Here is a 17,358-nt window from a genome sequence, read left to right as displayed (position 1 = left end):
GCAGGTCAGTGTTACCAGCTTTAGAAGTGAAAATGGACTGTTTATTATACTATTTGTTTTAGCTGTGTAGTGAATAGTTGAGTCCACTCAACTATGATAAAAGTCCCCCCAAACCTAGCATCCCAGGTGATCGTCGGGGTCTCTTATCCCTAAATCCCCTGGATTAAATCCAACTCTGTAAACAAACAAAAGTATATTCCCACTTTAATTGTCTATGATACCTGAGCACAATAGTAAAAATGTCACACCACTACTCAAATTCAGATTCCTATCCCTTTTTTTTTTCGTGAAAACTAGACCTTCTATGCCCTTTCTTTAGTTTTCAACAATGTTTGGAGATCTATTCTATGTAGAACAAAAATGTCTCTGTTAATTACATATGAGTGACAAGGGAAGGAATTGTGAAGGGGCTCAATTTATCTCTTTAAATCTCAGGTCTGCTTCTAGCCATACATTTTGCACTGAGTAATGGAGTATTATTATTATTCCTTTGATTTGTACCCAGCCTTTTTACCAAAAAATGGCACTCAAGGCAGCCTACAGAGACAATTAAAATTGGTTAAAACAATACAATAAAATGCAATAAAACCATAACAAGTACAGAATAAAAACAGCACCCACCCCAGCAGACCTACTTACAGGTCAAAAAGGTAAAGGTGTCCCCAACCAGTCGTGTCCGACTCTAGGGTGCGGTGCTCATCCCCGTTTCTAAGCCGAAGAGCCAGCGCTGTCCAAAGACACTTCCGTGGTCATGTGGCCGGCATGACTGAACACCGAGGTGCACGGAACGCTGTTACCTTTCCCGCCGAGGCGGTACCTATTTATCTACTTGCAATTTCTTGCTTTCGAACTGCTAGGTTGGCAGAAGCTGGGACTGAAGATGGGAGCTCACTCCGTCACGCAGCACTCGGGTCTTGAACTGCTGACCTGCCGACCTTCCAGTCTGCAGTTCAGCATCTTAACCACTAAGCCACCGTGGTCCCTACTTTCAGGTCAAAGGCCTTCTTAAATAAAGCAGTCTTTGCCTGCCAGCAGAAGGACAACAGAGAGAGAGAGAGAGAGAGCAAACCTAGCCTCCCTTGGGAGGAAGTTCCACAGCCTGGGTGCAACTACTAAAAGGCCCTCTTTCGTGTCACCCCCAAATGTGCCTCTGAAGGCAGCAGTCTGGAAAGAAAGGCCTCTCCACTACAGAAGATCTTAAGAACCAGGCATACTCCTATGGAGAACATGGTTTTTCAGGTAGCTTGGTCCCAACAAGCCGTACAGGAGTACAAAATGTATACAGCTTGTATCAACTGAACAAGGCACAAAGCCATTTCAATCCCCAGCAAAGATAGATGGAAACAGGGCCCCTTGCTTCCTCTGTTCACTGTGTCTGTGTTTTCCTCTAAGAAAAGCAACAATTTGAATACATGTATGTTATTCTCGTGCTATGGTCCATGGGGTCAGGAAGAGTCGGACACGACTGAACGACTGAACAACAACAACAAATGTTATTCTCAGTTGACCCAGAACAAGCACTATTTTTACTCTTTTCAGCTTTGAAAACAGAGATTATCTTGAAGGACTTACTTGACTGTTGTTCCCTTCTGTATCCCACTCTGGTTACACACCAATTATGAAAAAAAAGAATTCCTAAAACTGTAGTGCAGCAGTAACATATGGCACCGGCTTAATAAAGGCTTTTCAAACAGTACATCATGTTTAGCTGTGCCATAAAGGTTTTATTGTTGCACGCCTGTCCTTACAAAAGATGGGGCCATGATTCACTTAAGCACAACGTTCCAACAGAGTGCCAATAAATTTTTATATTACACTTCATAGATGTTTATGGAACCTACACCAAGTAATGACACAAAGGGTATTGATGTGTAGAGCTTTAGATGCCCCTTGATTAATGATACCTTTTTACTCTAGAGGTCTTTAAAAGGATGGTTCAGTGTTTGAGCTCATCATCCTGTGACTCAGGTCAGGCTTTCTGGATATCCTTTACTATAACATTCTTAATATTTAATTGCCAGTTCCAGGAAATCATGTTGGCACATGGGTATCTCACATTTTAATATTTTGCCTAGGATACCAACATTTTATAAATGTATTCAAATCAATTTTATACCCTACTTCCTTACTATAAGATCTTAAAAAACAGCTTGGATCCTTTGCTCTTCTGTTAATGCAAGGTGTATGGGAGGCATTCCACCAACTTCCCTTCCACCTGCACCTCCAAAACCATTCCTAAAGATCTCACAGCCACGAAGGGCAAGGGTGGGGTTTAAGTGAAAGTTCTATACCATGAATGTGAACTCTCTTCTATTCAGGAAAGGGATGCTAGGATTCAAGCCAAAAATTCTAAAAACTTCAAAATAAACTATCAAAACAGAACAAAACAACCATAAAATATCTAGTGCAGGTCTAGCACTTGCAGAGTAAACAGCAACTAAGTGCTCCTTTCTATGTACATTTAGATATAAAAAGTCCTACAACTCCTAGCATGCTGGGAGTTGTAGGGCTTTTTTTCCTGTCTAAACATGCATAGGATGGTACCCTAAAAGACTAGGAGGACAAATGCTATGTTAACAGCCATCTCAAAGGCTCTAGAGAATAAAACAGATTTGAGCTAGCACCTAAAAGATAGCAGAGTGGATGCCAAGTCAATCTCTCTGGGGAAAGTGTTTCACAGTCAGGGTTGCACCACCGAAATGACCCTGTCCCTGGCATCTAACCAGCTCACCTCTGGAGGCAAAGGCATCTGGAACAAGGCCTCTGACAATGATACCAGTGCATGGACATATTCATATGGGAAGGTGGTTCTTCAGATACCCTAGATCCCAGGACATTTAGGACTTTGTAGGTCAAGAACAGCATTGTGAATTGTGCCTAGAAACAAACTGGGACCCAATTAAGCGCTGGTGAAGCTTATTTAGCCTGGCAGGTCCCAGCTAACCATCATATCTGCCTATGTTCAGACAGTCCTGATTATATCTGAGACATATCTCCTGCATACTTCTTCCAAAGAAGACCTTTTGTGGGGGAATGTTTTGGATCAGGAAAAGAGGGAATGTTCTAGGCTCGAGGCATCTCTCACACTTTACTTTTGCAAGCCATCTTTTAAAGCACATTTTTCTTCCATTTAGCAGAAAACTCATATTCTTCTCCTAATATACTGTCCTCTACCCACTTTGGCTAAATCACTGGCAGCAGAGAGAGCTGATGGGAAAATGTGGGCAAATGTTATGGGAAATGTGGGCGATAGGGAAAAATGAGTTTCAAAGATTTCTCAGCTTCCTTTTCTGATAAAGCTGTCTGAGATTTCATTTGTTCCTTGATTTTAAAAGCACACAGCTGAACATTTTAAAGGATTCACAAAAGTTCACCTCTTGATTCTTTATGAAGACTTCCTGAATGAGCTTTTAGACACAGAAAGAAAGGATAACCCAAATCATGTTGCTTGGCTATCCCAACTGAAAAGTGACCACCTTTTGTAAGCTGGCATTTATACATCTCCTAGACTTAAACTGAGATCTATTCACCAACTACTTCAAGCATTACATTTTCTAGAGTGGCAAAAGCAACTATCAGTCTTGTGATATCATCAAGACTAGCACATTTATTCTGGAAGAAGCTTCAGGGGATGCTGCCCACTTCATCAGGTGCATGAAGTGTCATCCTGAGTTACAGGATGTAACTTCCTACAAATGGTAGGAAATGGAGTAAAATAGAAGAGAAAACAAACATAAGAACATAGGAAGTTGCCTTATACTGAGCCAGGCCACTGGCCCATCTAGCCCAGTATTGTTGACACTGACTGGCAGCAATGGCTCTCCAGGGTTTCCAGCAGGAGTTTTTCCAGTCCTAGCTAGAAATGCTGGAGATCGAACCTGGGACTGTCTACATGCAAAGCATGTGCTCTACCACTGAGCCGTGGCCCTTCCCGTGAAAAACATAAGAGCCAGGCTGAATTAGACCAAAGCCCTGTCTAGTCCAGCATTCTGTTTGCACAGTGGCCAACCAGATGCCTATGGGAAGGCCACAAGAAGGACTTGAGTACAATAGCGCCCTCCTGCTCATGTTCCCCAGGAACCTGTATACAGAGAAGGGATGACAGAAATCCACAACAGAATCAAATGAGTTTGGATTTCTATAAATCCAACCTGCAGATTCCACAGAGGACTGGCTTTTCCCAAGTCGCACGGATTCTGCGGACTTGTGGACTGGTTGGTGTTTTTTGTTTTTGTTTTTTACTTTCTGGAATTGTACATAAATTTAGTCATAGAAAAATATGCTTTAAAAAAAAAAAAAAACACTGGTCAAAAATTCGCATTTCCCCCATAGGATAAAACATGAAAATGCACATTATGAGGTGGGGATCTGCACATTCTGCAGAGGATCTGCACATTTTCACAAATGTGGAATTGCACAAATTTGGGAAATTAGAAACAATCCTATTCCATCAGTGAGCGGACAAGGGAATGAAAGGCCCCTGACAATTCACAAAACACAGATGGAGCGGGTTTTACAAAATCCATACATCCCTAATACAGAGACATTGTGCCTCCAGTGCTGGAGGTAACTACTGGATGGTATGCTTGGAGGGTATGACTGCTGTCTCATGAGCCTGCTTTTCAGTGGCAAAATGATTTTAAAGGACCATAGTCCAAGGGGACTTATTAGGAACTTCATTAAGTTTTTTTTAAAATATTCTTTATTAAAAGCAGCTAAGAGTCCTGTGGCAACATAGAGACTAACAAAAATTTTATGGTATAAGCTTCCATCCCCTTCATGGATCACTGCCTTGTTGTGGCGAAGGGGCTTGCGTAAGTCAGTGAAGTCATAAGCTATGCCGTGCAGGGCCACCCAAGGTGGACAGGTCATGGCGGAGAGTTCTGACAAAATGTGGTCCACTGGAGAAAGAAATGGCAACCCACTCCAGTATTCTTGCCAAGAAAACCCCATGGAATGTATATCACAAGGCTAAAATAGATGACACCAGAAGATGAGCCCCTCAGGTCAGAAGGTGTCCAATATACTACTGGGGAAGAGCAGAGGGAATTTCCAAGTACTGCCAGAAAGAGTGAAGTGGCTGGGCCAAAGCCGAAAGGACACTCAGCTGTGGATGTGTCTGGTGGTGAAAAGAAAGTCCGATGCAGTAAAGAACAATATTGTTAGGAACCTGGAATGTCAGATCAATGAATCAAGGTAAGCTGGAGGTGTTCAAACATGAGATGGCAAGATTGAACATCGACATCTTGGGAATCAGCCAACTAAAATGGACAAGCATGGGTGAATTTAATTCAGGTGACCATTATATCTACTACTGTGGGCAGGAATCCCTTAGAAGAAATGGAGTAGCAGTCATAGTCAATAAAAGGGTGGGAAAAGCAGTACTGGGGTACAATCTCAAAAACGACAGAATGATCTCAGTACGAATCCAAGGCAAACCATTCAACATCACAGTAATTCACATCTATGCCCCAATCACTGAAGTTGAAGAAGCTGAGGATTGGTTCTATGAAGACCTACAACACCTTCTAGAACTAACACCAAAAAAAGATGTCCTTTTCATCATAGGGGATTGGAATGCTAAAGTAGGAAGTCCAGAAATAACCAGGATAATAGGCAAGCATGGCCTTGGTGTAGAGTTTTGCCAAGAGAACATGCTGATCATAGCAAACACTCTTTTCCAACAGCACAAGAGGCGACTCTGCACATGGACATCACCAGATGGTCAATATCGAAATCAGATTGATTATGTACTTTGCAGCCAAAGATGGAGAAGCTCCATACAGTCAGTAAAAACAAGATCTGGAGCTGACTGTGGCTCAGATCATGAGCTGTTTCTTGCAAAATTTCAGCTTGAATTGAAGAACATAGGGAAAACCACTAAACCATTCAGGTATGACCTAAATCATATCCCTTATGAATATACAGTGGAGGTGAGGAATAGATTTCAGGGATTAGATCGGATAGACAGAGTGCCTGAGGAACTATGGACAGAGGTCCATAACATTGTTCAGGAGGCAGCAACTCAATCCATCCCAAAGAAAAAGAAATGCAAGAAAGCCAAGTGGCTGTCTGATGAGGCTTTACAAGTAGCTGAGGAAAGAAGGGAAGCAAAAAGCAAGGGAGAAAGGGGAAGATATACCCAACTGAATGCAGAGTTCCAGGGAATAGCAAGGAGAGACAAGAAGGCCTTCTTAAATGAACAATGCAAAGAAATCAAAGAAAACAATAGAATGGGAAAGACTAGAGATCTCTTCAAGAAAATCGAAGATATCAAGGGAACGTTTTGTGCAAAGACGGGCATGATAAAGGACAAAGAAGACAGGGACCTAACAGAAGCAGATGAGATTAAGAAGAGGTGGAAAGAATACACAGAAGAACTATACAGGAAAGATCTTAATGTCCCTGATAGCCATGATAGTATGGTCACTGAACTTGGGCCGGACATCCTCGAGCGTGAAGTCAAGTGGGCCTTAGGAAGCATTACTAACAACAAAGCTAGCGGAGATGACAGTATTCCAGCTGAGCTATTTAAAATCCTAAAAGATGATGCTGTTAAGTGCTGCACTCAATATGCCAGCAAATTTGGAACACTCAACAATGGCCACAAGACTGGAAAAGTTCAGTTTACATTCCAATTCCAAAGAAGGGCAATGCCAAAGAGTGTTCAAACTACCGTAAAATTGTGCTCATGTCACATGCCAGCAAGGTTATGCTCAAAATCTTACAAGCTAGGCTTCAGCAGCATGTGATCCGAGAACTCCCAGAAGTACAAGCTGGGTTCCGAAGAGGAAGAGGAACTAGAGATCAAATCACCAACGTTCGCTGGATCATGGAGAAAGGAAGAGAATTCCAGAAAAAACGTCTATTTCTGCTTCATTGACTACGCTAAAGCCTTTGATTGTGTGGATCACAAGAAACTGTGGCAAATTCTGAAAGAGATGGGAGTACCAGACCACCTTACCTGTCTCCTGAGAAACCTGTAAGAGGGTCAAGAAGCAACAGTAAGTGTCAGGGTGGACACTGAGCCCATAGAATCCCAGAGTAGTTCTGATTCTGAGGAAGAGGAGTCGCTCCTGGGAGAGGAGCGCACTCCTCTTTGCCAGGGCCAACAGCTGACGGAGATTCCTCCCACTGGCATTCCTAGCCTAGATAGCAGTCCTGGGAGTGACAGAGTGCAGGAAGCAGACTTGATGGACGTGCGACGCCGACGCAGAGAGCGGTGCCAAATGGAGGGCGCGGAAAGGAGGCGTAGTGCCCGGTTGGCACGCAAACAACGGCTGTGCCCAGAGGATCCAAGGAAAAAGGGGAGGGACTCTCCCTAGCCCTTAAGTTCAGGGGTCTGCCAGTGATTCCCTTTCAAATGGGGACCAACTGTTCCAACTGAGGCCATAGGTGCTCATAGCTAGTTGCTAACAGTAGAGTTGTTAAGTTGTGAAAGAGGAATAAAGCTTTGAAAAGAATCCCTTTGTCTGTGTCTGGACTTGGCTACTGGATTAGACTGAGAGAGGCCTCCAAGGAGCCCTTGACAGCTTTGTCCCCGTTCCTCTTCCCCCCCTTCTTCTATTGCCTTATGGAGGGTGCCAGGGACCCAGCAGTGCAAGCTCTAGCGCAAGAGAACCAGATGCTCCGTGATCAGATGGCTCAACTGATGGCTGCCGTGCAGAATCTACAGGCTGTGGTTCAACCCCATCTACTTCTGATTCCCCCCCACCGTAAGTGCCCGGTGGCCTTGCCAGAGAAGTTTTCTGGTGAGAAGGGATTTTTTCAGATTTTCAGGGCCCAATCAGAGCTGTACATGCGTCTTAGGCCTGAGGATTTCCAGACGGAACAGGTTCGTGTGGGTTTCATCATTATCCTACTGTCAGGCATGGCAGCTAAATGGGCTTTGGGGCTCCTGCTCGCTAATGACCCCCTGCTTGGGGACTATCAAGGTTTCATGACAGCCATGGCCCGTTTTTTCGGTGACCCCCTGCGCACGCAGACGGCTTCTCGGGAGATTCGCCGCCTCCGGCAAGGCAAGGACTCAGTTTCCAGCTATGCGACAACCTTTCGCTTGCTGATGCAGGATTTACAGTGGAATGAAGCTGCGCTAGTGGCTCAGTTTTTGGATGGTTTGAACGACGAGATCTTAGATGAGTTGGCGCGCACGCCCAGCCCGCCTACTTTGGAGGAGCTCATCCAGACCTGCCTTCAGATAGATAGTCGGCTGGAGGGGCACTGGGGGCCGGGATTTCCCTCCTCCCATTCCCCCATGTTTCCTGCCTCCTCCCCCACCCCCTGCTCCGGCGCTGGGGGTGGAGGAGACCCCGATGCAGCTGGGAGCTACCCGAGCCTCACTGCTGCCAGAGGAGCTTGAGCGTCGGCATGCTGAGCGCCGATGTTTTCGATGTGGAAAGCTGGGGCATTTCGCCAAGACCTGCCGAGTTAAATCCTCCTTCTCCTCTCCTTCCCCCCTCCTCCTCCTCGTCCCCAGGCCTGACTAGACTGCCCCCCAAGCTTGTTGGGGGCCTCCAGTGTGGGGGTCAGTTCCCCACCAGGTGGGTGCCTTCCCCAACCCCCCCACCCTCCCATCTGCTGTTGCATGTTCACCTCCGGTCCTCCCAGTGGGGTGGGGTGGAGGCCCTAGCTTTAGTGGACTCGGGGGCTATGACCAGTTTCATGGATGAGACCTTCGCCCTCTTCCACAAGATTCCTACTGTGCCCCTTCCTGCCCCCTTGGCAGTGGAGACCATTGATGGGCGTCCTCTTTGTTTGGGCGTGGTGACTCGTATTTAGGGGTGGACGAAAGTCACTTACCTGTCCTCGAGGTTGTTCGCGGTGGGGGGGAGGTGCTTCGCTGCTCCCCCCGTGAAGTTCAGGCCGGGGGGGGAGGCTTCCCGCCTCGCCCGGCCGAAATTCAGGCCGGGGAGGAGGCTTCCTGCCTTGCCCGGCCGAAATTCAGGCCGGGGAGGAGGCGCCTCGCCTCGCCCGGCCGCGAATTCAAAAGTTTTTTTTTTTTAAAAAAAACGCCCCCGTGATAGGCTACGTGACGATTAACGTAGCCTATCACGGCTAGATCTGCAAAGTCAGCCGTGACAGGCTACGTTAATCGTCACGTAGCCTATCACGGGTGACTAAAAAAAAAAAGTGCGTACGCAAATGGCGGCCCCCATAGGGAGCCGCCATTCGCGTTCCTTATTTGGTCGCTGTAGTCTACGTAAATCTTTACGTAGACTATGGCGAAAATAAGGGCAACTCAAATAGCGTTGCCCTTATTTTCGCTGTAGTCTACGTAAATCTTTACGTAGACTACGGCGACCAAATAAGGAACGGGAATGGCGGCTCCCTATGGGGGCCGCCATTATCTGTACGTGCTTTTTTTTTTAAAGTCACCTGTTATAGGCTACGTGACGATTTACGTAGCCTATCACGGCTGACTTTGCAGATCTAGCCGTGATAGGCTACGTTAATCGTCACGTAGCCTATCACGGGGGCGTTTTTTTTTTCTTTTATTGGAATGGCGGCGGCGGCAGCCGGTCGAAAGACCAGCTGCCGCTCCCGCCCCGGACGAACACCCGTCAAACCGCCGGCCGGACCCGCCGCCGGGAGGGACATTCGGGAAAGGTAAGTCCCGTCCCGGGGGGGGGGGTGCGGGGGGCGGGGGGGGTGCGGAGAATTTCTCCCCGAAACTTGTTCGGGGGGCCGAACACGTTGGCGCTTGGCCCCCCGAAGTTTCGGGGAGAAATTCTCCTCCATCCCTACCCGTATTACAGTTCCGCTCACTCTGTGCGCCCAGTCCCACGTTGAGCAGATTCAGTTTCACTAAGCCAAGATTCCCTCATACCCAATCGTGCTGGGTGTTTCCTGGCTCTCTAAGCACAACCCTCAAATTTCTTGGGGGCTTCAGCAAGTGGAGTTTGCGTCTCCCTACTGCCGGGAGCATTGCCTCCCGGAGGAGGCGCCAGTCCCAGCCCAGGCCTTAACCCTTTCCTCCCCCTCCTTGTCTGCTTCTGGCAGTCCTTCAGCTACCGTCATCCTCCCAGAGAAGTATGCAGCTTTTCGGGATGTGTTTGACAAGAAGGAGGCTGACCGGCTTCCCCCCCACTGCCCTTTTGACTGTGCCATTAACCTCATTCCAGGGGCGACCATCCCCGCTGGCCGGCTGTATTCGATGTCGGAGCCGGAACTTTGAGCTCTGAGGGAGTTTTTGGACAAGAATCTCAAATGCCGCTTCATTTGCCTGTCTTCTTCCCCCGCCTGCGCTCCTACTTTCTTTGTGGCCAAACGATCTGGAGAGCTCTGCCCGGTGCACGATTTCAGAAATCTAAATTCGGTCTCCATCCCTGACAAGTACCCCCTCCCCCTCATACCTGAGATGCTGGAGCGCTTGGGGCGAGCCAAGATTTTCACAAAGTTGGACCTGTGTAGCGCATACAATCTCATTCGCATCCGGGAGGGGAATGAGTGGAAGACCTCTTTCGGGACCAGGTACGGAGCATATGAATACCTAGTAATGCCTTTTGGGCTCGCCTGCACCCCCCCATTTTTTCACGTTTTATGAATGCCATCTTCTGGGACTATTTGGACACTTTCCTCATTGTTTATCTTGATGATTTACTTATATTTTCTGAGGATCCCCACACCCATCAGCATCATGTCTCCGCCATCCTCCAGTGCCTCCGCGAGAACCATCTTTATGCAAAGCTGGAGAAATGTGCATTTGACCTAACCTCTTTGGACTTTCTTGGCTACATTATTTCACCTGACAGTATCAGGATGGATCCTGCAAAGGTCCAGGCTGTCCTCTCCTGGCAGGCTCCATCCACCAAGAAGGACTTGCAACGTTTTCTGGGTTTTGCTAATTTTTACAGAAAGTTCCTGCCCAGTTTTGCTCGGCTGACTTCTCCTCTCACGGACCTCCTTAAGGGCAAGAAATCTCCTTTTCATTGGACGGCATCTGCCCAACAGGCTTTCGAGGAACTTAAGAAGCTTTTCAGTTCTGAGCCAATCCTGTTACATCCCGACCTGAGGAAGCCTTTTGTAGTACAGACCGATGCCTCTGACTTTGTGGTGGGGGTGGTGCTCTTTCAGCCAGATCGGGAGGGCGGTGGGCTGCAACCCTGCGCCTACCTCTCCAGGAAGCTGACCATGTCTGAGAGGAATTATACCATTTGGGAGAAGGAACTGTTGGCCATCAAGTCCGCTTTGGAGACCTGGCGTCATCTCCTGGAGGGGGCGCAGCACCCAGTCGAAGTTAGAACTGACCATCGCAACCTCGAACATCTTCAGACAGCCCGTGCCTTAAACCAGTGGCAGATTAGGTGGTTGCTTTTTTTTTCTCGGTTCCACCTTAAGATTTGCCATGTGAAGGCCTCAGACAACCTACAAGTAGATGCTCTTTCTCGTAAGCCTGACCTCCAGCCAGGGAGTGGGGAAAATCCGCCCCTCTCTGATTCTTCCCCCCCCAAGGCCTGGCGGCAGCTGTGGTGCCTCATTCTTGGGAGGAGCTCCTTCTCTCTGCACAGGCTCAGGATCGTTTTTTTCATGCAAAGGTGGAGGAATTGGGGCTAGCCTCTGCCCCCCCACTCTACCCCTTTCTCTTTGCGAGGTGGCCTGCTTTACCATTCCGGCCGGGTCTATGTGCCTTCTAGACCCCTCCACGAGAAGGTCCTCCATCAGTGCCACGACTCCCCCATAGCTGGGCATTTTGGCGTCGCCAAGACCCTGCATGTAGTGACGAGGGATTTTTGGTGGCCTCGTTTGTGTCAGGACGTCAAGCCCTATGTCACCTCCTGCCCAGCCTGCCAGCAGGCGAAGGCCCCCTCAGGCAAGCCCACAGGCTTGCTTCACCCCCTGCCTACCCCCGCAGGACCTTAGAAACTGCTCTCCCTTGACTTCATCACTGACTTGCCTTGCTCGCACGGTAAGACCACCATTCTGGTGGTGGTGAATTTGTTTTCTAAGATGTCCCCTTTCATCCCCTGCTCTGGGTTGCCCACAGGCAGGGAGATGGCAGAGCTGTTCTCGACGCATGTTTTCTGCCTCCACGGATGGCCCGAGGGTCTCATTTCGGATAGGGGGGGCCCAATTCACTGCCCATTTCTGGAGGGAGCTACTTGCGTTGCTCCATGTGACGCTCCGTCTTTCCTTCGCCCACCATCCACAGACAGATGGTCAGACTGAGCGCACCAATGCGACTCTGGAGCAATATCTGCACTGTTATGTCAATTACCAGCAGGATGACTGGTTTTCCTTGCTGCCTCTCACAGAATTTGCATATAAAAATGCCTGCCATGCTTCCACCTGCCAAACTCCATTTTTTGCCAATTTTGGTTACCACACCAAGGCTTTCCCATCCACCCTAGCTCCCTCTTTGGCGCCAGCGGCCCATGACTTTTTAGAGGAGTTGAGAGCAGTACACCACCTCTTATGGGACTCCCTCGAGCAAGCCAAGACAGCCTACAAGGCCTCTGCGGACTGGTGGCGCCAGCCGGGTCCATCTCTGCAACCGGGGGACTGGGTTTGGTTGTCCACCCAATACCTCCCCTCTCACTTGCCCGCAAGGAAGCTTGCGCCTCGCTGCACGGGGCCTTTCCAGATTATGGCCCAGATTAACCCTGTTGCTTTTCGCCTGGCTCTCCCCCCCTCCATGAAGATCCATCCTGTTTTTCATCGGTCCTTGCTGTCCCCTCTGGTTTCTGGCAACCCTCATCGCTCAGTCAGCTCCCCCCCACCACCAGTGCTGGTGGAGGGGGAGGAGGAGTTTGAGGTCGCAGAGATTCTGGACTCCTGCCTTTCTCGCAGCCGCTTGCAATATCTGGTGGACTGGAAGGGGTACGGGCCTGATGAGCGATTCTGGGAATTCGCGGAAAATGTGCATGCTCCGTTGCTGCTGAGGTGCTTCCACCAGCTGTACCCCCACAAACCCGGGGCCCAAGGGGAGGAGCATGAGGGGGGGGGCCTCATGGGAGCGGGGATGATGTCAGGGTGGACACTGAGCCCATAGAATCCCAGAGTAGTTCTGATTCTGAGGAAGAGGTGTTGCTCCTGGGAGAAGAGCGCGCTCCTCTTTCCCAGGGCCAACAGCTGATGGAGATTCCTCCCACCAGCATTCCTAGCTTAGACAGTAGTCCTGGGAGTGACAGAGCATGGGAAGCAGACTTTATGGATGTGCGACGCCGACGCAGAGAGCGGCGCCAAATGGAGGGCGCGGAAAGGAGGCGTAGTGCCCGGTTGGCGCGCAAACAACGGCTGTGCCCAGAGGATCCAAGGGAAAAGGGGAGGGACTCTCCCTAGCCCTTAAGTTCAGGGGTCTGCCAGTGATTCCCTTTCAAATGGGGACCAACTGTTCCAACTGAGGGCATAGGTACTCTGCTGCTCATATCTAGTTGCTAACAGTAGAGTTGTTAAGTTGTAAAAGAGGAATAAAGCTTTAAAAAGAATCCCTTTGTCTGTGTCTGGACTTAGCTACTGGATTAGACTGAGAGAGGCCTCCAAGGAGCCCTTGACAGTAAGAACCAGACATGGAAGAACCGAGTGGTTCAAAATTGGGAAAGGAGTATGACAAGGCTGTATATTGTCACCCTGCTTATTTAATTTATATGCAGATTACATCATGAGAAACGCCGGGTTGGATGAATCACAGGTCAGAATTAAGATTGCTAGGAGAATTATCAACAACCTCAGATACGCAGACGATACCACCCTAATGGCAGAAAGTAAAGAGGATCTAAAGGGCCTCTTTGAGGGTGAAAGTGGAGAGTGCAAAAGCTGGTTTGAAATTCAACATTAAAAAAACTAAGATCATGGCATCTGGCCCCATCACTTCCTGGCATATAGAAGGGGAAGAAATGGAAGCAGTGACAAATTTTATTTTCTTGGGCTCCAAGATCACCGCAGACGGTGACTGTAGCCATGAAATTCAAAGACGCTTGCTCCTTGGGAGGAAAGCTATGGCAAACCTAGACAGCATAGTAAGAAGCAGAGACATCACCTTGCTGACAAAGGTCCACATAATCAAAGCTATGGTTTTCCCAGTAGTAACGTATCACTGTGAGAGCTGGACTATAAGGAAGGCTGAGCGCCGAAGAATTGATGCTTTTGAACTGTGGTGCTGGAGAAGACTCTTACGAGTCCCCTGGACTGCAAGGAGGTCAAATCAGTCCATCCTAAAGGAAATCAACCCTGACTGCTCATTGGAAGGACAGATACTGAAGCTGAAGCTCAAATATTTTGGCCACCTAATGTGAAGAGAAAAGTCACTGGAAAAGTCACTGATGCTGGGAAAGACTGAAGGCAAAAGGAGAAGGGGACGGCAGAGGATGAGATGGCTAGATAGCATCATGGATGCAATTAATATGAACTTAATATGAACTTAATATGAACTTAACACTCCGGGGGAGAGCAGAGGACAGGAAGGCCTGGTGTGCTATGGTCCACGGGGTCACGAAGAGTCAGATACGACTTAACGACTGAACAACCATCAGATACATGAAGTATTATGCTGACTTGCAGGTGTGTGTGTGTGTGTGTGTGTGTGTATGTACAGCATATATATATACACACACAGACACACACACACACAGTTGGGAGAGATTGTAAACAGTGAGGTCAGAAGGAAAGAAAATGCAGGAACCTCATGACAATGACCATCACATTATTAACAGTAGTTGCTGATAATCACAGTCACAAAACGTGGTTGCTGATAACACAGACATCCTGACACAAACAACTAGTTTGGGGGGATTCCCCCCTTCCTCCACCCCCAACACACACCACAGTTCACTCTACTCAGCAGGACCCCCTGGCATCTGTGTAGCATTTTGAAGGGGCTAGAGGGGCTGCCATGAGAAGGAGGGGGCAGGGAGGTCTGCTTCTGTCAGCCTAGTTGCACATGCCTAAATCTGGATCCAACTCATTATATCTGTCGTGTGTACAAGATGTAAAAAAAGAAAGTAATTTATGCACAGGAGAATGTGTTGGAAGTTTTCAGGTGTAGGAACTAGGTACCCAGGATTAGCCATGGCTCTTTTCATGTTCACATTTCAGAAATTGGTAGAAAGCACATGCCCTCCCTCAAAATATGTGAGTGGTGCTGCAAGCCACTTCGCAGTGGCCAGGACGTCTGAGTGTTGTTGTTCTGCATTTGCTTTGTAACATGCAAAATAATGGGAGAGATGTCTGCACAGCTCATGCAAGTCTCTGCTTCATCATAAGTTATGCAGCGAGAACAAAAAAAAGGAGAAAAGGGAATGGGATTCACTTGAGCTTCCTCTCTCCTTGCTCAACTGAACAGCTGAAGAGGGCTCTGAGGGTCAGGCTTTTTGCAGTTTTTTGAAATGTAGAACTCCACTGACTCTCCCCCCCCCCCCCCCGGTTTGTGAACATGAAAAAGTCCTTTGCGCTTTCATGTTGAAAACAGACATTTTGTTAGAAAAGCTGTTCCCATCAGAAAACGCACACATCGGTTTCTATGTGCTGTTGACTGCAAAAATAAAGCACTCAATTTGTACAACATTTGCTTACAAGTAGAGCTGTGAACATTGCTGTTTACTCATCAAAATGAAGCTTTTTAGCTGCTGAAAAATTAGGTGCAGCCAGTACATTGGGAGGGGTAGGCACTTCTCCCAACCCTTTTTGCCTGTTTCTTCTCCACCCCATGGTCCTCCTTGCCTTTTTCACTGTGCACACACAATTTTCCCCCCCAAAGATGGCTAGGGCAGGAAAATCACATGCCTCTTCTTTGATGTATGCCTGCTTTTCACCCGACTTTTCTCTAGTGAGTCGAAGACAGCTTGGAAGATTCTAAGATCATTTCACCAGAATCGATACAATTTAACTTTCTTTGGTCCACAGAGTCAGGCAAGTAAATAGTTGCAACGGGGAGAATTTTATGACTCTTTGCATGTATAGTTACAGGGATATTTTTCTAGGCATGCAGCATTTTGACCAACAACTTGGAGGAGGTCCAACCCTTGATTCTCCTTGTGCTGAATTGCTTCACCTGTCTCTTTCAGTCTCTCTCTCTCTCTCTCCCCCCCCCCCCCTTTACATGAAATCTTGTTACAGAAAATCAAAGCAAAAATTCCTCTGGTCCTCTGCTTGGAGGAAGAAGTGTCTGAGACAAGTGTAAGATCATTTTTAAAAACTTAGGCTGCAATCCTATGCGTGTTTAGACAGAAGAAAGTCCTACAACTCCTGGCATTTCCCAGCCAGCCATGCAATCTTAAATATGCATAAGATTGTGGCCTTAATGCATGTGTTGAACTGCTGATCTGGAAATGTTGTACTTTTGACCTCATCAGGAACATTTTTCATCATGGCCGCTTCTCTCTCCTGCTGAGAGTTCCCCTGCCTTCAACTACCAGCTGCCACTGCTGAGACCACCAGAGGGAAATGAAGAAAGGAGCAATTAGGCACTCTCTATGGAGTCAGGATACAGCTCCAGCTGAGAGCTTCCCTCTCTCCAGCTACCAACTGTCCTGATTGAGGCCACCAGAAGGAAAGGAAGCAGCAGTCCTATTATGTTTAGATCCACCTCTTGGATCCATGTCTTGCCATCTGCTGAACTTTGTAACTAAGAATCTAGTGCCTGATGTTGCTTTCCACCCCCCTCCCACCTGATTCCTTTTCCCTTTGCGTTGTGACTTTTAGGTTCTAAGTCTGTGGGCAGGGGACTGTCTTTATTCATTTTTCAGTCTGTGTAAGTGGTTTCAGCTCTTCAGCTGAAGATCGGGGTAAAATGCTTTAAACAAACAAACAAATGAATGAATGAATGAATGAATAAATAAATAAATAAATAAATTTGGGCACCACATGGAAGCTTCTGGAAACTGCCTTCACACTGTGGCTTCTCAGCTAGTGGCATGGGGACAAAACAGGCAACGTGAGCCAATCCATTCAGGAGAGCCAGTACCCTCAAAATGGCTCACTGCATATGGAAGCAGCAGCCGTATCATGAGACGTGTTCCTAACTCAAGGCAATTTAGTGCAGATTTTAAAATTACGGCAATGGTATTCTAAGGCATACGGCACTTCTCCCTTAGTACATGGCCCATACCGTTCAGTAACAAGGCAATTGTGTATTCACTTAGGTCTTGTAAATTATCGCATACTCTCAGGACTGGTTGGGGAAAAATGTTGATAATGATTCAATTAATTGGTAGCTTAACATGTAATTAGTGATGCCCATATGCTTTACATTTTCAGTGCAAAGCTATGGGAAAATAATTCTGCTAGGATCGCCTTGCAAAGCCATACACACATAGACTTCTTAAACAAGATGGAATATGGCATGAATTTGGGGTATGGCAAGAAGCCTATGGGAAAACATGGATAATACCAGGGTGGGTGGATTTTTGGACTTGGCTCTTTTTG

The 17,358-nt window shown here is 47.6% G+C and overlaps 1 protein-coding gene across 3 annotated transcripts in view; it reads right to left on the bottom strand.

Moving 5' to 3' along the window:
* The window catches only part of GRIA1 (glutamate ionotropic receptor AMPA type subunit 1), a 318,993-nt gene that overhangs the window by 105,902 nt on the left and 195,733 nt on the right, over nucleotides 1-17,358 (bottom strand). The window lies entirely within an intron of this gene.

This window comes from Heloderma suspectum, chromosome 2, assembly GCF_057233095.1.
Source record: "Heloderma suspectum isolate Gila_16-S chromosome 2, 16-S_ref, whole genome shotgun sequence".
Classification (NCBI taxonomy): Eukaryota; Metazoa; Chordata; class Lepidosauria; order Squamata; family Helodermatidae; genus Heloderma; species Heloderma suspectum.
This window is presented reverse-complemented; position numbering and strand designations above follow the sequence as displayed.